The following is a 21,930-nucleotide window of genomic DNA, read 5'->3' on the forward strand; positions in this document are numbered from 1 at the left end:
TCATCTACTAACTGTACACAGGACCATCTACCAACTGTAGACAGGACCATCTACTAACTGCACACAGGTTCATCTACTAACTGTACACAGGACCATCTACTAACTGTACACAGGACCATCCACTAACTGTACACAGGACCATCTACCAACTGTAGACAGGACCATCTACTAACTGCACACAGGTTCATCTACTAACTGTGCACAGGATCATCTATTAACTGTACACAGAACCTCTTATTGTCCAAGTTCTGTCTTTGTTTTCTTCATTAGTGTGAGATCATCATAATGCAGTATCTGAGTTCAGAGGAACACAAGAACACCGGATGTGAACATGCTTGAGGAGAACATCTCAATGAATGTAGAGGTGTGTCATCTGGTCAAGCTCCTTGATGCGATGTGCATAATTCAGCAAATGCCTATTGTCAACTTCCACTCTGAATCCAGAGGATGTGCACAAAATCTTGATCTGAAAAACAGAAAAATCATGAGAGTTAACTCAAACTTTAAGGATCTGTATGAGGGTCCATAGTTCAATTCCTTACTCTCTTTAGAAATGTAACACATTAAGTTCACTGAAGAATCCATAGTAAAATCTGAAGAGCTCATAGCAGACACTCAGTAGACCATTTTCACACTTCCGTGTTCTTTAATGCAGAAGAGTAAATAGTAGCATTAAACTGCTCAGAGAGTCCACAGTTGCAGTTGTGCAGGGTCATATAGAGTTCAAATGTCTTCAAATGTTAGCAGACGCGCTAACTGCTCTCCTATTAACCGTAGTGAGGCCAAAGGAAGATTTTTGAGGGAGGCCGTTCTGTTAAATGGTGCAAGTGGGAGTTCGATAATGCTACTATTTACAGCCAGATGTGACAATGGAGAGACGGTGAAAAAGGTCTATACATTACAGTAGATACTGAATTATTCATAGTATTTACTGAATAATTGATAGCACTTACAAAGCAATAAGACTGCAATAAGACTGAGGGTATAATTTCAGTTCACTTAAATCAAGACTAATTAATTCATACATTTCACAATCATCCCACCAGTAAGGAATAACATGTCCATTTCAGCATCATCTCTGTGACATCAAACAAACCAGTATCAGTAACTTTCACTGAGACTGAAGCTGAAGCTGAAATATAAGAAGGAACACTTTCACTAGTGAACATGATCCCTCAGTGAACAGACTCACTTAATATGGAGTGACAGTGTATAAATGAGCAGAGCAGGACTGTCTGTTCACAACACTCACCTCAAAAGGTTTTCCAGGTGTGAAAGGGAAGAAAGGAAGTTCTTTTTCCTCAGGACCCCAAACATCATTAATCCTGCTGCTCCTCATGATCACCTGCTTCCCATCCTCATTGAAACGAGGGTTGAAATGAAAGGCTATATCATCACCTTTACAGATGTTAATGTCAAATCTAATGGGAGAGAGGAAGAAATTCCCTTTTTGAATCATTTCATTTTTTTTATTAAATTTGTCATTCTATTTGTGTTATCTATTATACTCTTACCTTTCAGCACTGTCTTTAGGCACTCCATAGATGGTGATGAGTGTTTGTTCCTTGAGTCCGTCAGGCAGAGCCTGCTCATATGGTACTTTTAGGAAGAAGCCCTCTAAAAAAGAAGCAGAGGAGAGAATAAAGTGGTAAAAATAAAAGGATGAATTCTGATCTTCAGGCTCTGTGATCTACATTGTTCTTATCAAAGCTGGCTAGAAAATGACATTGGCCTTTATTTTGTTGCTGAATACAGTTGATTAGACAGTCCTGAACACAGGACCTCCTAATGACTGTACACAGGATCATCTACTAACTGTACACAGAAACTCCTACTAACTGTACACATGATCATCTACTAACTGTACACAGAAACTCCTACTAACTGTACACATGATCATCTACTAACTGTACAGAGGATCATCTACTAACTGTACACAGAAACTCCTACTAACTGTACACATGATCATCTACTAACTGTACACAGGATCATCTACTAACTGTACACAGAAACTCCTACTAACTGTACACATGATCATCTACTAACTGTACACAGGATCATCTACTGACTGTACACAGGATCATCTACTAACTGTACACAGAACCTCCTACAAACTGTACACAGGATCATCTACTATCTGTACACAGGACCATCTACTAAATGTACACAGAACCTCCTACTAACTGTAAACAGGATCATCTACTAACTGTACACAGAACCTCCTACAAACTGTACACAGGATCATCTACTAACTGTACACAAAACCTCCTACTAACTGTATAAAGGATCATCTACTAACTGTACACAGGATCATCTACTAACTGTACACAGCACCAGCAACTCACTGTACACAGGATAATCTATTAACTGCACACAGCACCATCTACTAACTGTACACAGGATCATCTACTAACTGTACACAGGACCTCCTACTAACTGTACACAGGATCATCTACTAACTGTACACAGGATCATATACTAACTGTACACAGCACCAGCAACTAACTGTACACAGCATAATCTACTAACTGTACTCAGAACCTCCTACTAACTGTACACATGACCATATACTAACTGTAAAGAGGACCTCCTATTGTCCAAGTTCTGGCTTCGTTTTCTTCATTAGTGTGAGATCATCATAATGCAGTATCTGAACTGTACTGTACTGTGTACTGTACTGTGTTTTTATAAGCATGTATGAATGTGTTATAAAATGTTATGAATGTGTTTATAGTTTCTTATAGACATGATTTTTCATAGAACCATGGTTCTTTCTTCAAGTACATACCTATGTGAACATACTTGAGGAGAACGTCTCGATAAATGTAGAGGTGTGTCATCTGGTCAAGCTCCTTGATGCGATGTGCATAATTCAGCGAAATGCCTATTGTCAACTTCCACTCTGAATCCAGAGGATGTGCACAAAATCTTGATCTGAAAAACAGAAAAATCATGAGAGTCAACTCAAACTTTAAGGATCTGTATGAGGGTCCATAGTTCAATTCCTTACTCTCTTTAGAAATGTAACACATTAAGTTCTCTGAAGAATTCATAGTAAAATCTGAAGAGCTCATAGTAGACACTCAGTAGACCATTTTCACACTTCCGTGTTCTTTAATGCAGAAGAGTAAATAGTAGCATTAAACTGCTCAGAGAGTCCACAGTTGCAGTTGTGCAGGGTCATATAGAGTTCAAATGTCTTCAAATGTTAGCAGACGTGCTAACTGCTCTCCTATTAACCGTAGTGAGGCCAAAGGAAGATTTTTGAGGGAGGCCGTTCTGTTAAATGGTGCAAGTGGGAGTTCGATAACGCTACTATTTACAGCCAGATGTGACAATGGAGAGACGGTGAGAAAGGTCTATACATTATAGTAGATACTGAATTATTCATAGTATTTACTGAATAATTGATAGCACTTACAAAGCAATAAGACTGCAATAAGACTGAGGGTATAATTTCAGTTCACTTAAATCAAGACTAATTAATTCATACATTTCACAATCATCCCACCAGTCAGGAATAACATGTACATTTTAGCATCATCTCTGTGACATCAAACAAACCAGTATCAGTAACTTTCACTGAGACTGAAGCTGAAGCTGAAATATAAGAAGGAACACTTTCACTAGTGAACATGATCCCTCAGTGAACAGACTCACTTAATATGGAGTGACAGTGTATAAATGAGCAGAGCAGGACTGTCTGTTCACAACACTCACCTCAAAAGGTTTTCCACGCCTGAAAGGGAAGAAAGGAAGTTCTTTTTCCTCTGGACCCCAAACATCATTAATCATGCTGTTCCTCATGATCACCTGCTTCCCATCCTCATTGAAACGAGGGTTGAAATGAAAGGCTATATCATCACCTTTACAGATGTTAATGTCAAATCTAATGGGAGAGAGGAAGAAATTCCCTTTTTGAATCATTTCATATTATTTTTTATTAAATTTGTCATTCTAGTTGTGTTATCTATTATACTCTTACCTTTCGGCACTGTCTTTAGGCACTCCATAGATGGTGATGAGTGTTTGTTCCTTGAGTCCTTCAGGCAGAGCCTGCTCATAAGGAACTTTTAGGAAGACGTCCTCTAAAAAGGAAGCAGAAGAGAGACTAAAGTGGTAAAAATGAAAGGATGAATTCTGATCTTCATGCTCTGTGATCTACTTCACTCTTATCAAAGCTGGCTAGAAAATGACATTGGCCTTTATTTTAACACTTCCTGTTGCTGAACACAGTTGATTAGACACTCCTTCAATGGTCAATGAACGTAATCATTTAGTGTTTTTGAGATTTTAATGAAGAATTCCTGCTGTGGCTACAGCGTGAGAGGAATTATGGCTAGGATTATTTTTTCAGGGACAACTGTATGTACAAGCACAGGCTCAATGCAAAACGTGTCATGAGGGAACCGAATTACACAATGAAAATATATCAGAACACAATGTTAAGCTCGTTAAAATTTAACAAAGGATCTCCTACTAACTGTTCACAGGATCATCTATTAACTGTACACAGGATCGTCTACTAACTGTACACAGGACCATCTACTAACTGTACACAGGATCATCTACTAACTGTACACAGGACCATCTAGTAACTGTACACAGGATCATCTACTCACTGTACACAGGATCATCTATTAACTGTACACAGGATCATCTACTAACTGTACACAGGACCATCTACTAACTGTACACAGGATCATCTACTAACTGTACACAGGACCATCTAGTAACTGTACACAGGACCATCTACTAACTGTACACAGGATCATCTACTAACTGTACACAGGACCATCTAGTAACTGTACACAGCACCATATAGTAACTGTACACAGGATCATCTACTAACTGTACACAGGACCATCTACTAACTGTACACAGGATCATCTACTAACTGTACACAGGACCATCTAGTAACTGTACACAGCACCATATAGTAACTGTACACAGGATCATCTACTCACTGTACACATGATCATCTATTAACTGTACACAGGACCATCTACTAACTGTACACAGGATCATCTACTAACTGTACACAGGACCATCTAGTAACTGTACACAGCACCATATAGTAACTGTACACAGGATCATCTGCTAACTGTACACAGGACCATCCACTAACTGTACACAAATCAATCTACTAACCATACACAGGATCATATATTAACTGTACACAGAACCATCTACTAACTGTACACAGGACCATCTACTAAATGTACAGAGGACAATCTACTAACTGTACACAGAACCATTTACTAAATGTACACATGACTATCCACTAACTGTACACATGACCATATATTAACTGTACATAGGATCTCCTACTAACTGTCCATAGGACCTCTTTCTAACTGTACAAAGGAGCACCTCCTAACTTTACACAGGACCATCTACTAACTGTAGACAGGATCATCTACTAACTGTACCCAGGACCATCTAGTGACTGTACAGAAGAACATGGACTAACTGTACACAGACCCATCTACTAACTGTACACAGGACCTCTACTAACTGTACACAGCATCATCTACTAACTGTACACAGGATCATCTACTAACTGTACACAGCATCATCTACTAACTGTACACAGCATCATCTACTAACTGTACACAGGATCCTCTACTAACTGTACACAGCATCATCTACTAACTGTACACAGCATCATCCACTAACTGTACACAGGATCCTCTACTAACTTTACACAGCCCCATCTACTAAATGTACACAGGACATTCTACTAACTGTACACAATACCATCCACTAACTGTACACAGGACCATCTAGTAACTGGACACAGCACCATCTACTAACTGTACACATGACCATCCACTAACTGTACACAGGACAATCTACTAATTGTACACAGGAACATCTACTAACAGCACACAAAACCTCGTATGAAATGTTCAAATACCCTCATACTAACTGTACACAGGATCATCTACTAACTGGACACAGGAATTTCTATGAACTGTACACAGGAACATCTACTAAGTGTACACAGGACCATCCAATAACTGTACAGAGGACCATCTATGAACTGTGTCAAGGACCTACTACCAATTGTACACACGACCATCTACTAACTACACAGTGCCATCTACGAACTACGAACTGTAAACAGAACCTCATACTAACTGTACACAGGATCATCTAATAACTGTACAGAGTACCATCTATTAAGTGTACCTACGACATACTAACAACTGTACACACGAACATCTACTAACTGTACACAGCACCATCTACTAACTGTACACAGGACCATCCACAAACTGTACCTAGGATCTCCTACTACCTGTCCATAGGACCTCTTTCTAACTGTACACAGGACCATCTACTAACTGTACACAGGACTATCTACTAACTGTATATAGGACTTCTTTCTAACTGTACACAGGATCATCTACTAATTGTAGAAAGGATCATCTAATAACTTTACACAGGATCATCTACTAACTGTTCACAGAACATTCTACTAACTGTGCACAGCAGCATCTACTAACTGTACACAGGACCATCTACTAACTGTACACAGGACCAAGCACTAACTGTACAAAGACCTTCTACTAACTGTACACAGCACCATCTACTAACTGTAACCAGGACCATCTACTAACTGTACACAGGACCATTCACCAACTGTACAAAGGACCTTCACATAACTGTACACAGCACCATCTAATAACTTTTCAAAGGATCATCTAGTAACTGTACATAGGACCATCTAGTAACTGTACACAGGACCACCAACTTACTGTACACAAAACTATCTACTAACCGTAAACAGGATCATAGACTAACTGTACATAGAACCATCTACTAACTATATTGAGGACCATCCACGAACTGTAAACAGTGCCATCGATCAACTGTACATTTTAACCTCCTACTAACTGTACACAGGATCTCCTACTAAATGTACAAAGGACCATCTACTAACTGTACACAGAACCTCCTAATAACTGTACATAGGAGCATCTACCAAATGTACACAGAACCTCCTAGTAACTGTACACAGTAACATCTACTAACTGCACACAAAACCTCCTACTAATTGTACAAAGACCCTCCTACTAACTGTACACAGGATCATCTACTAACTGTACACAGTACCATCTACTAATTGTACACAGGACCATGTACTAACTGTACAGAGTATCTCCTACTAACTGTACATAGGACCTCTTTCTAACTGTACAAAGAACCTTGTACTAACTTTTCACAAAACCTCCTACAAAATGTACAAAGGACCTTCTACTCACTGTACACAGGACCATCCACTAACTGTACACCGCGCCATCTATTAACTGTGTACAGGACCATCTACTAACTGTACACAGAACCTCCTACTAACTGTACACAGGATCTCCTACTAACTCTAAACAGAATCTCCTACTAACTGTACACAGGACCATCCACTAACTGTACACATCATCATCTAAAAAGTGTACACAGGACCATCTACTAACTGTACACAGGACCATCTACTAACTGTACACAGGACCATCTACTAACTGTTAACAGGACCATCTATTAACTGTACACAGAACCTCCCACTAACTATGCACAGAACTACCCACTAACTGTACACAGAACCTTCTACTAATTGTACACAGGACCATCCCCTAACTGTACATAGTACCTCCTACTAAGTGTACATAGGACCTATTTCTAACTCTACACAGAACCTCGTACTAACTTTACACAAAACCTCCTACAAAATGTACAAAGGACCATCTACTAACTGTACACAGGACCATCTATTAACTGTACACAGGACCATCTACTAACTGTACACACGACCATCTAGTAACTGTACACAAAACCTCCTACGAACTGTACAAACGATCATCTACTAACTGTACAGAGATACTCCCAATAAGTGTAAACAGGATCTTCTACTAACTCTACACAGGTTCATCTACTAACTGTACACAGGATCATCCACAAACTGTACACAGGACCATCCAGGAACTGTAAACAGTACCATCTACTAATTGTACACAGAACCTCCTACTAACTGTACACAGGATCTCCTACTAACTGTACACAGGAACATCTGCTAACTGTTCAGAGGATCATCTACTAAACGTACACATCACCATCTACTAACTGTACACAGGACCATCTACTTACGGTACACAGGACCATCCACTAACTGTACACAGGACCACCTACTAACTGTAACCAGGACCTCCAAACAACTGTACCCACGACCGTCTACTAACTTTACACAGTGCCATCTATGAACTGTACACAGAAGCTCCTACTAACCGTACACAGGAGCATCCACTAACTGTACACAGAACTTCCCACTAACTGTAAACAGAACCTCCTACTAACTGTGCCCAAAATCTTCAACTGAAAGTACAAAGGACCTTCTACTAACTGTACCCAGGAACATACACTAACTGTACACAGGATCATTTAATAACTGTACACAGGAACATCCACTAATTGTACACAGCACCATCTACTAACTGCTCAAAAGACCTTCTAGTAACTGTACACAGCACAATCTACTAACTGCTCACATGACCTTCTACTAACTGTACAGAGGATCATCTACTAAGTTTTCACAGGACCATCTGCTCACTGTAAACACCACCATCTACTAACTGTACACAGAACCTCCTACTAATTGTACACACGATCATCTATTACTGGACAGAGAAACTCCTACTCAATGTAAACAGGATCTCCTACTAACACTGCAGCGGACCATCTACTAACGGTACACAGGACCTCCTACTAAGTATATGCAGGATCATCTACTAACTGTACACAGAACTTCCCATTAACTATGTACAGAACTACCCACTAACTGTAAAGAGAATCTTCTAACAACTGTACAAAGGAACATCTACGAACAGTACAGAGGACCATCTACTAACTGTACATAGTACCTCCTACTAACTGTACATAGGACCTCTTTCTAACTATATACAGGATCATCTACTAACTGTTCACAAAACCATCTACTAACTGTACACAGGATCATATACTAAGCGTTTACAGGACCTTCTACTAACTGTTCATAGCACCATCCATTAACTGTACACAGCACCATCTACTAACTGTACACAGCACCATCTACTAACTATTTCCAGGACCGTCAACTAACTATACACAGGACCATCTACTAACTATAGAAAAGACCTTCTAATAAATGTACACAGTACCATATCCTAACTTTTCACAGGACCTTTTACTAACTGTACACAGGACCATCTACTAACTGTACAAAGGACCATCTACTAACTGTATACAGAACCTCCTACTAACTGAAGACAGGATCTCGTATTAAGTCTACACAGGATCATCCATTAACTGTACATAGGACCTCCTACTAACTATACGCAGGACTACCTATTAACTGTACTCAGGACCTTCTACCAACTTTATACACGACCATCTACTAACTGTACACAGGAACATCTACTAACTGTACTGAAAACCTCTTACTAACTGTACACAGGACCATCCAATAATCTGTACACAGCACCATCCACTAATCTGTACACAGCACCATCTACTAACTCCTCAGAGGACCTTCTACTAACTGTACACAGGACCATCTAATAACTTTACACAGGATCATCTACTAACTCCTCAGAGGACCTTCTACTAACTGTACACAGGACCATCTAATAACTTTACACAGGATCATCTACTAACTGTTCACAGGGCCATCCACTAACTGTACACAGGATAATCTACTAACTTTACACAGGACCATCTACTAACTGTACAAAGGACCATCTACTACCTGTACACAGAACCTCCTACTAACTGAAGACAGGATCTCGTACTAAGTCTACACAGGACAATTCCTTAACTGTACATATGACCTCCTACTAACTATACGCAGGACCATCTACGAACTGGACACAGAACCTCCTACTAACTGTACCCAGGATCATCTACTAACTGTACACAGTAACATCTATTAACTGTACATAGAACCTCTACTAACTTTATACAGGATGTCCTACTATCTGTACACCGAAGCTCTCCCTAACTGTACACAGAACCTTCCACTAACTGTGCACAGAACCTCCTACTAACTGTACACAGGACCATCTACCAACTGTACACAGGACCATATACTAACTATACAAAGAACCTCCTAATAACTGTACACAGCACCATCCACTAGTCTGTACACAGCACCATCTACTAACTGCTAACAGGACCTTCTACTAAGCTTACACAGGACCATCTAATAACTTTACACAGGACCATCTACTAACAGTTCACAGGGCCATCTATTAACTGTACACAAGACCATCTACTAACTCTACACAGGACCATCAACTAACTGTACACAGCACCATCTATTAACTGCTCACAGTACCTTCTTCAAACTGTACACAGGACCATCTACTAATTGTTCACAGGACCATCTACTTACTCTACACAGGACCTCCTACCAACTGTACACAGGATCATCTACTAACTCTACACAGATCCTTCTACCAACTGTACACAGGACCTCCTACTAACTGTATACCGAACCTCCTACCCACTATACACAGAACCTCCTACTAACTGTACACAGGACCTTCTACTAACTGTACACAGGATCATCTTCTAACTGTTCACAGACCGTCCTACTAAGAGTACACAGAAGCTCCTACTAACTGCACACAGGATCACTTACTAACTGTACAGAGAAACTCCTACTAACTGTACATAGGACCATCTACTAACTGTACACAGAACCTCCTACCTACTGTACACAGAACCTCCTACTAACTGTACACAGAACCTCCTACTAAATGTATACAGAACCTCCTACCAACTATACATAGATCCTCCTACTAACTGTACACAGGACCAGCTACTAACTGTACACAGAGCCTCCTATTGTCCAATTTCTGTCTTTGTTTTCTTCATTAGTGTGAGATCATCATAGTGCAGTATCTGAGTTCAGAGGAACACAAGAACACCGGACTCTTTATGTTGAACCTTGGATCTGGGAATTGTCAGTATATTGTTGCTGTGAATGGGCAGCTTTGGAACAGCAGGCCCTCCTCTTCACAGTTGATGTCTTTTTCAAATTTTATTGTTTATTAATTTAATATTTTGATGATCGGACTGAGGAAATTGAGTAATTATGAAAATACAAACAGTAAAATCATATGTCAAACTTTGTTTATAATTTCTATCACAGTGTTTGGTCATTGTGACAATCCCTCACAGTGGTCAAATTCCTTAAAGCAAAAGTTGGGTTAAAGTAACCCAGCATGGGTTCTGTTGAGTATTTACCCAACGCTCGGTTTCCAAATAATGCTGTGTGTACAAAAACTACATACAATGATTTAACAATACCTAATGCATAACAAAACATGATTATAAACTGTACTGTGTTTTTATAAGCATGTATGAATGTGTTTTAAAATGTTATGAATTTGTTTATAGTTTTTAACACACATGATTTTTCATAGAAAGTCTAACCATGGTTCTTTGGTCAATTACATACCTATGTGAACATGCTTGAGGACAACGTCTCGATGAATGTAGAGGTGTGTCATCTGGCCAAGCTCCTTGATGCGATGTGTATAATTCAGCAAATGCCTATTGTCAACTTCCACTCTGAATCCAGAGGATGTGCACAAAATCTTGATCTGAAAAACAGAAAAAACATGAGAGTCAACTCAAACTTTAAGGATCTGTATGAGGGTCCATAGTTCAATTCCTTACTCTCTTTAGAAATGTAACACATTAAGTTCACTGAAGAATTCATAGTAAAATCTGAAAAGCTCATTCAAAACACTGAATACATTACAGTATATACTGAAGTAGTAGTAGTGTTTACTGAATAATTAATTATGTTAATCTCAGTTATCTCAAATCAGGACTAGTACCATTTACTGCCTGTGTTCTGTTTTGTATTTATTGTAAATCTTTCGTATTTATTTATTGTACTTCATTGACTGCACTGTGTATATTGTATTGTCTTGCACTTGTGTTCCTGTGTTGGCCCTGGAGGAATGTTATTTTGTTTCATTATGTACTTTTATATAGTTGAAATGACAATAAGTCCTGACTTGATTTGACTAGTTAATTCATACATTTCACAATCATCCCACCAGTCAGGAATAACATGTCCACTTCAGCATCATCTCTGTGACATCAAACAAACCAGTATCAGTAACTTTCACTGAGACTGAAGCTGAAGCTGAAATATAAGAAGGAACACTTTCACTAGTGAACATGATCCCTCAGTGAACAGACTCACTTAATATGGAGTGACAGTGTATAAATGAGCAGAGCAGGACTGTCTGTTCACAACACTCACCTCAAAAGGTTTTCCACGCCTGAAAGGGAAGAAAGGAAGTTCTTTTTCCTCTGGACCCCAAACATCATTAATCATGCTGTTCCTCATGATCACCTGCTTCCCATCCTCATTGAAACGAGGGTTGAAATGAAAGGCTATAACATCACCTTTACAGATGTTAATGTCAAATCTAATGGGGGAGAGGAAGAAATTCGCTTTTTGAATCATTTCATTTTTTTTATTAAATTTGTCATTCTATTTGTGTTATCTATTATACTCTTACCTTTCAGCATTGTCTTTAGGCACTCCAAGGATGGTGATGAGTGTTTGTTCCTTGAGTCCTTCAGGCAGAGCCTGCTCATATGGAACTTTTAGGAAGACGCCCTCTAAAAAGGAAGCAGAGGAGAGAATAAAGTGGTAAAAATGAAAGGATGAATTCTGATCTTCATGCTCTGTGATCTACTTCACTCTTATCAAAGCTGGCTAGAAAATGACATTGACCTTTATTTTAACACTTCCTGTTGCTGATTACAGTTCAGTAGATACTCCTTCAATGGTCAATGAACGTAATCATTTAGTGTTTTTGTGTTTTTAATGAAGAATTCCAGTTGTGGCTACAGCGTGAGAGGAATTATGGCTAGGATTATTTTTTCAGGGACAACTGTATGTACAAGCACAGGCTCAATGCAAAACGTGTCATGAGGGAACCGAATTACACAATAAAATATATCAGAATAAAATGGTAAGCTAGTTAAAATTTAACAACGGATCTCCTACTAACTGTTCACAGGACCATCCACTAACTGTACACAGGACCTCCCACTAACTGTACACAGGATCATCTACTAACTGTACCCAAGACCTCCTACTAACTGTACACAGCACCATCTACTAACTGTACACTGGACCATCTACTAACTGTACACAGGACCATCTACTAACTGTACACAGGACCTCCTACTCACTGTACACAGGACCTCCTACTGACTGTACACAGGACCATCTAACTGTACACAGGATCATCTACTAACTGTGCACCGGTTCATCTACTAACTGTACACAGAACCTCCTATTGACTGTACAAAGAACCTCCCACTAACTGTAAACAGGATGATCTACTAACTGTACACAAGATCTCCTACTAACTGTACACACAATCATCTACGAACTGTACACAGGACATCCACTAACTGTACACAGGACCTCCTACTAACTGTACACAGGACCATCTACTAACTGTATACGGGATCATCTACTAACTGTACACAGGATCATCTACTAACTGTACACACAATCATCTACCAACTGTACACAGGACCTCATACTAACTGTACACAGCATCATCTACTAACTGTACACAGGACCATCCGCTAACTGTACATAGGACCATCTAATAACTGTACACAGGATCATCTACTAACTGCACACAGGATCATCTACTAACTGTACACAGGATCTCCTACTAACTGTACACAGGACCAACTATTAACTGTACACAGAACCTCCTATTGTCCAAGTTCTGTCTTTGTTTTCTTCATTAGTGTGAGATCATCATAGTGCAGTATCTGAGTTCAGAGGAACACAAGAACACCGGACTCTTTATTTTGAACCTTGGATCTGGGAATTGTCAGTATATTGTTGCTGTGAATGGGCAGCTTTGGAACAGCAGGCCCTCCTCTTCACAGTTGATGTCTTTTTCAAATTTTATTGTTTTTTTAATTTAATGTTTTGATGATCGGACTGAGGAAATTGAGTAATTATGAAAATACAAACGGTAAAATCATATGTCAAACTTTGTTTATAATTTCTGTCACAGAGTTTGGTCATTGTGACAATCCCTCACAGTGGTCAATTCCTTAAAGCAAAAGTTGGGTTAAAGTAACCCAGCATGGGTTCTGTTGAGTATTTACCCAACGCTGGGTTTCCAAATAATGCTGTGTGTACAAAAACTACATACAATGATTTAACAATACCTAATGCATAACAAAACATGATTATAAACTGTACTCTGTTTTTATAAGCATGTATGAATGTGTTGTAAAATGTTATGAATGTGTTTATAGTTTCTTATAGACATGATTTTTCATAGAACCATGGTTGTTTCTTCAAGTACATACCTATGTGAACATGCTTGAGGAGAACGTCTCGATGAATGTAGAGGTGTGTCATCTGGTCAAGCTCCTTGATGCGATGTGCATAATTCAGCAAATGCCTATTGTCAACTTCCACTCTGAATCCAGAGGACGTGCACAAAATCTTGATCTGAAAAACAGAAAAATCATGAGAGTTAACTCAAACTTTAAGGATCTGTATGAGGGTCCATAGTTCAATTCCTTACTCTCTTTAGAAATGTAACACATTAAGTTCACTGAAGAATTCATAGTAAAATCTGAAGAGCTCATAGTAGACACTCAGTAGACCATTTTCACACTTCCGTGTTCTTTAATGCAGAAGAGTAAATAGTAGCATTAAACTGCTCAGAGAGTCCACAGTTGCAGTTGTGCAGGGTCATATAGAGTTCAAATGTCTTCAAATGTTAGCAGACGCGCTAACTGCTCTCCTATTAACCGTAGTGAGGCCAAAGGAAGATTTTTGAGGGAGGCCGTTCTGTTAAATGGTGCAAGTGGGAGTTCGATAATGCTACTATTTACAGCCAGATGTGACAATGGAGAGACGGTGAAAAAGGTCTATACATTACAGTAGATACTGAATTATTCATAGTATTTACTGAATAATTGATAGCACTTACAAAGCAATAAGACTGCAATAAGACTGAGGGTATAATTTCAGTTCACTTAAATCAAGACTAATTAATTCATACATTTCACAATCATCCCACCAGTCAGGAATAACATGTCCATTTCAGCATCATCTCTGTGACATCAAACAAACCAGTATCAGTAACTTTCACTGAGACTGAAGCTGAAGCTGAAATATAAGAAGGAACACTTTCACTAGTGAACATGATCCCTCAGTGAACAGACTCACTTAATATGGAGTGACAGTGTATAAATGAGCAGAGCAGGACTGTCTGTTCACAACACTCACCTCAAAAGGTTTTCCAGGTGTGAAAGGGAAGAAAGGAAGTTCTTTTTCCTCTGGACCCCAAACATCATTAATCATGCTGTTCCTCATGATCACCTGCTTCCCATCCTCATTGAAACGAGGGTTGAAATGAAAGGCTATATCATCACCTTTACAGATGTTAATGTCAAATCTAATGGGGGAGAGGAAGAAATTCCCTTTTTGAACCATTTCATATTTTTTCAATTAAATTTGTCATTCTATTTGTGTTATCTATTATACTCTTACCTTTCAGCACTGTCTTTAGGCACTCCATAGATGGTGATGAGTGTTTGTTCCTTGAGTCCTTCAGGCAGAGCCTGCTCATAAGGAACTTTTAGGAAGACGTCCTCTAAAAAGGAAGCAGAAGAGAGACTAAAGTGGTAAAAATGAAAGGGAAAATGAAATGACGAATTCGGCTCTTCATGCTCTGTGAGCTACATTACTCTTACCAAAGCTGACTCGGAAATGACATTGGGCTTTCTTTTAACACCTCCTGTTCATGAATTCAGTCCAGTAGATATGTGGATGTAGTCTTTACTTTTTACTTTGTTTGTGTTTTTCATGAAAATGCCAGCTGTGCCTACAGTTTAAGAGAAATTATAGCTAGGATTCTCTTTCGGGCCACATGTATGTAGACATCCAGGGTCTATGCAAAAAGTGGCATGAGGCAACCAAATTACATAACAAAATATATCAGAAATAAACATTAAGCTAGTTACAGCTGTATAAAGCATGCTAACTTTACACAAGTAAGTATACACAAGACCTCATGATAATGTAAACACGACCATCTAGTAACTGTACACAGGACCTCCTACTACCTTTACACAGGACCTCTTAATAACTCTACCCAGGATCATCTACTAACTGTACACAGGATCATCTTCTAACTGTACACAGGACCACCCACTAACTGTACACAGGATCATCTACTAACTGTACACAGGATCATCTACTAACTGTACACAGGATCATCTTCTAACTGTACACAGGACCACCCACTAACTGTACACAGGATCATCTACTAACTGTACACAGGACCTCCTACTAACTGTACACAGGATCATCTACTAACTGTACACAGGATCATCTACTAACTGTACACAGGACCACCCACTAACTGTACACAGGATCATCTACTAACTGTACACAGGATCATCTAATAACTGTACACAGGATCATCTACTAACTGTACACAGGACCATCTACCAAAATGGAAGTTGAACCAAGATGGCACCGTGCTAGCGGCAGCCGATTGCAGCAGCTCTGTCCTAAGTGACGTTTTTTTTAACCTATTTTAGTTTTTTTCTTGTTCAGCCATGTTGCTTTTTATTTATAAGTACTTTCTGACTCGGAATGGTGAACAGTAGGCTCGCCTTACCTACTCATGCAAGCAGCAACTGTAGCTCCTTAAATCCGCTCTGCAAGCCGTTAATGTTCCCATTCCTAGAGAACTACGCAGGCCATGCAGAGCTGGAGTTAAAGCAAAGGCAAAGTGGAGATGTTACAAGACCTCCATCATCATGGGGAACGTGAGGTCTCTCGGTAAAAAGGTGCATGTACTGAACATGCTAATTGGTACCCAGAGGAAGCATTGGGAGTGCAGTGTGCTGTGTTTCTCCGAGACATGGCTTCACGCTAAAATTCCGGACTCTAGCGTTTCGGTGACCGGCTTTCAGATTGAGAGGAAAGACAGAGATGCTAAACTGAAGAAAGAAGAAAGGTGGAGGGGTTGCACTGTTAGTGAATAACAGGTGGTGCAATCCAGGACATATTACTGTGAAGGAGAGTCGCTGTTGCCCAAACGCTGAACTTTCCGCTGTTCCTTTACATCCATACTATCTGCCAAGGGAATTCACGGTCACCATTATTGTCATTGTTTACATTCTGCTGGCTGCTGATGCAGAAGTGATGTTTTTAATCATGTTTCACTCTCCAACACTTTACTAAAGTTCCCCCAGTTTGTTAAATGCGCAACCAGGGAGAACAGAGTGTTCAATCTTCTGTATGCAAATGCTAAGGATGCCTACAGTTCATCTGCCCTTCCTCCACTTGGAAGATTGGACCACAATCTGGTTCTACTAACTCCCACATACCGGCCTGTGGTCTTAAGACAACCGGTGACAAAGAGGTCAATCAGGAGGTGATCACCAGAGGCTGAGGAAGCTCTGCAGGTCTGCTTTGAGAATACAGACTGGGGAGTCTTGTGTGAATCAGCTAGTGGAAACATCAACAGGATGACAGACTGCATCACTGATTACATCAATTTCTGCATGGACACTATTGTTCCAGCCAGGCGGATGTGCTGTTTTCCCAACAACAAACCATGGATCACCAAGGACCTGAAGGAGTTGTTGAACAGGAAAAAGCAGGCTTTTAGGTTAACGGATAAAGAATTATGAAAGAGTGTACAGAGAGAGCTGAAGGTGAGATTGTGGGAGTCCAAAGAGGCCTATAAAAGGAAGCTGGAGGGAAGACTTCTGCAAAACAATGCATAAAAGTGTGAGCTGGTATGAAGAAGATCACTGGCTTCAAGACAAAGCAACAAACTGTGGGGGCAGTTTGGACACAGCCAACGAGCTGAACGTATTCTTCAACAGGTTCAGCACGACTCTATCCCCCTCCATCAGCGGCAGCACCCCCCTCCCACTCTCCCTCCACCTACACCTCTCTCACACTCCTCTTCACACCCTCCCACTTCGTAGCCATTGCCTGAAAACCCGCACCCCCTCCCTTGAGGTGACAACCAACCAGGTGAAGAGACAGCTGGAGAAGCTGAAAGTGAACAAAGCTGCTGGACCGGATGGGATCAGCCCAAGAGTCCTGAAGGTTTGTTTCTTCAGCATCTCTTCAACCAAAGCCTTAAACAAGGGCATGTGCCAGTGCTGTGGAAAATACCCTGCCTGGTTCCTGTTCCAAAGAAGTCATCTATCTCCTCTTATAATGAATACAGACCAGTGGCCCTTACATCCCATGTCATAAAAGTCCTGGAGACTAGTGTTTTTACATCTCAGACCTCAGTTCTGCTCTTTCTTGGACCTCCTGCAGTTTGCTTATCAACAACAGGTTGGCGTGGACGATGCTGTTATTTATCTACTGTAGAAGGCACATTCCCATTTGGACCAGAACAACACCATAGTGAGAATCACTTTGTTGGACTTCTTAAGTGTATTCAATACCATCCAGCCTCTCATGCTGGGGGAGAAGGTGGAGGGTCTTTTTCATGGGTCCTGGACTACCTGTCTGGAAGACCCCAGTAGGCAGTTGGGAACCTGCCTGTCAGATCATCTGGTCCACCATCTGGAGCACCTCAGGGAACTGTGCTCTTCCCCTTTCTCTTCACCCTGTACATGACGGACTTCCGATACAGGTCAGACCACTGCCACCTTCAGAAATTTTCTGATGACTCTGTGGTAGTTGGGTGCCTTAGGGATGGGCAGGAAGGAGAGTGTAGGACCGATGCTCTACATACTTGCACATATGCACATGTAACTTTAATTTTTCTTTCAACTTTGCATATATAACTGTACTTTTTTACTTTTTTTTGTTTTTAGTGTATTTATACTTATTCAGTGCATTTAATATATTCTTATACTTTATATATTTTTTTGGTAACACTTTCTATGAATGTCACCTTTGTAAGCATCTATAAACATATTTACAACATGTTATAATGTATTCATAAGGAATTATAAACATGGTTATAAATATTTATAAAAAAGAATTACACTGAATTACACTTTATAGCTATGTTTATTATACATTATAAATTGTTAATATAATGCATTATAAATAGTGTTAATAACATGTTATAATGTCAGTGCCAATGAAATCAGTCCGAGTGTAAAGTAAAGACAAATACCAAGCTAACGGTGGTGTACATTGACTTTCCCACATTGGGTAAAACACTGATGCAGCTCTAGTTTAAACTCTGACATTTGAAGCCTGTAATGTGCTTTACTGTGAATGTTTTAGGATTTTCAGTAAATCCTTCAGTAAATACTTCAACTTGAAGCCTCACTCTGAACACTGGAGGAGGCTTTAGTACAGTATGCCTCACTTTACTTAGAGTGGACAAATACAACTTATGAGCGCTTATAATTTGTTATGAACAGTACTTATAATGTATCATGTTAGCAAACATAATGCATAATAAACATGGCTATAATGTATAATGCATTTTTATAAATATTTATAGCTATGTTTATAATGTCTTATGAATGCATTATAACATGTTGTGAATGTGTTTATAGATGCTTACAAAGGTGACATTCGTAGAAAGACTGTATTGGTGAATGGAGGAACAGCAAAGTAAGAATTTCATTATACAGTGTAACTGCCTGTTTCTGCTGTGCATATGACAATAAAACTCTTGAATCCTGAATCTTGAATCTTGAAGTTGGGGCCCTCTCATTACCATTATTATCACTGTTGTACTGTAGGAAACTCGACCACCGTCCATCATCACAAATCACCATGCTCTGTCAGAACAGACTCTCTCACTCTACTCATATATGTTGTTAAGACATAGGACATTTGGTCTTGGGAAGTGTGCTATATCGTAATTCTTATAGCCCCATTAACCATTTGGAAATTTGTAATTTGTCCTAACATCACAGCTCTGAATTCTCATTCACTGTCGAATCATCTACAGGGTTGGGGCCTTGACTTCACACCTAGGCACGATGCCTTTGTTAGATCTGTTTCTGTATAAAGTCGGTACTTTTTGCTACTTCATTCTGCTCCCCAGCATCAGAGCTGGAAGGTTTTCTCTTTGGTGATCATGCATATGTGCAAAAACTACATTCTCATCAATCCATGAGCTGTCTGTGTTTACTGTGAAGTTCCCAAGAAACTGCAGAAGCTCTATCAAACCTCTGGGGCCCAATAGCCCTCAATCCACATGTGGGTTTGGGTTCAATGAGTGACATATATCCCTACTTTCTGTCTATTGCTTCATTAAGTCATGAAATGTACACCTGAGTGAGCTGCATATAGGGTGTGGGCATTAGATACAGGCAGTTTGGTCTGCTTCTCTCCATGCATGTCAAATAAAATTTTACATAGATTGAACCTTCAACTTATGTTTGTTTTGACATTACTGATGGAGGCCATGGTAAAACAGATAGAGACAATATTCACACCCAATTCGAGTTTTCTAACAAATTCAAGAGTGGAAGTTCAATAAACTTTGAAAAGGAAAGTGCAGATCATAAATGTTAATAACATTAATTCAAAATAAACACTTACCAAAAATGTAATCTACATTAATAAATCATATAAACATATTAAATACATGCATATTTTATACGACAACGTACCGTTTTTGGCCATGGTTTGCAGTGGATTATTTCCCAGACTAAAGTTCTTCACACCAGCTGTAAGTAAATAAATAAGCATAATTTAAAATATAAACATTTAATTCAGCTCAGTCAAAGCTTCCCTTTAAGGTCTTTTAATGTTGAAAGGAGTTCTTTGAAAATGAATGCCTGAGCTACACAGTCATCCTGTGATATTTCTGCTGGTGTTCCTGCTGTTCAGTGAACGGGAGGGAAGTTTAGTGAATGATTAAAGTTTGAGCTCATGTTAAAATCAGAGTTAAAGCAGTGAAAACTCTCACTAATGGTTTAACAGAAAAGAAGATAGACTCATTGCACATTTCGAGGTTCACCTATTTAGTTTGTTTTCCAAAAATAAGGATTTTTTGAAATATAATGGAAAAAAAAATTGAAATATAATGAAATGATATGTTCTATTACAGTATCAGTTTGAAACCTCTGATTTGCTAGAAGACACTGTTTAATACACTGTGAGAATATCACTTAGTTTAAACATCAGTGTTGTTATCTGGATGTGTTCTGCTCTGAGTCAAAATTACACAATAAGAGACAACACAGAACAGTGTTTCAGTGCAAATTAACAAGCAATTCATCTAGTTGTGTTCAACTGAGATGCTTTGCATGAAAAAGCAAAAGAAAATTAGCTTAGATAAAAAAATTATTAACATTATACATCAATTTAAACCTCAAATACAAATCAAATCAGCATCCACTCTCAAAACTGCAGCTATTCAGCAGTGAATAGATCTGGATCTGTTCTTCTGTAAAGCACTGAGGTCCACATCTGCTTCTTTTCACTGGAACAATTATTACAAACACATGAAATCAACATAAGTAAATTCCAGTTACCTTATTTGTGAGTGGCCTGTTCTTGCGTTCTCAGGATTCTGTGTAACGCGTGAAGCGTGAACAGTCGTGAGTGAGCATATATATGCAATCAGACGCCTAGTTCTGGAATTTTCCTTTCAGTGGAGAAGTTCAATTCTGAATGCTGTGCCTTCCAAGAATAGGCTTAATCCTTATCCGTAAAACTGACTCTACAGCTTATAACAGATTAATAAGCACTTAAGAAGTTTTTATTAATTGAGTTTGCATCATGTTTTGATTGATTGCAAAAAATAAATAAATAACTGAAAACTCTTCTATGCAATAGTTAATTTATCCACATTTGGTTGTAAAAATGGGTTGAAAGTACATTTACTGGAGTACTCTACATTTTTGAGTATCATTTTT

The 21,930-nt window shown here is 39.2% G+C and overlaps 1 pseudogene; it reads right to left on the reverse strand.

Moving 5' to 3' along the window:
- Window positions 1-349: 349 nt before the first annotated feature.
- LOC118802244 lies at window positions 350-21,606 on the reverse strand (annotated as a pseudogene).
- Window positions 21,607-21,930: the final 324 nt, after the last annotated feature.

Source organism: Colossoma macropomum, unplaced genomic scaffold (assembly GCF_904425465.1).
Source record: "Colossoma macropomum unplaced genomic scaffold, Colossoma_macropomum, whole genome shotgun sequence".
Lineage (NCBI taxonomy): Eukaryota > Metazoa > Chordata > Actinopteri > Characiformes > Serrasalmidae > Colossoma > Colossoma macropomum.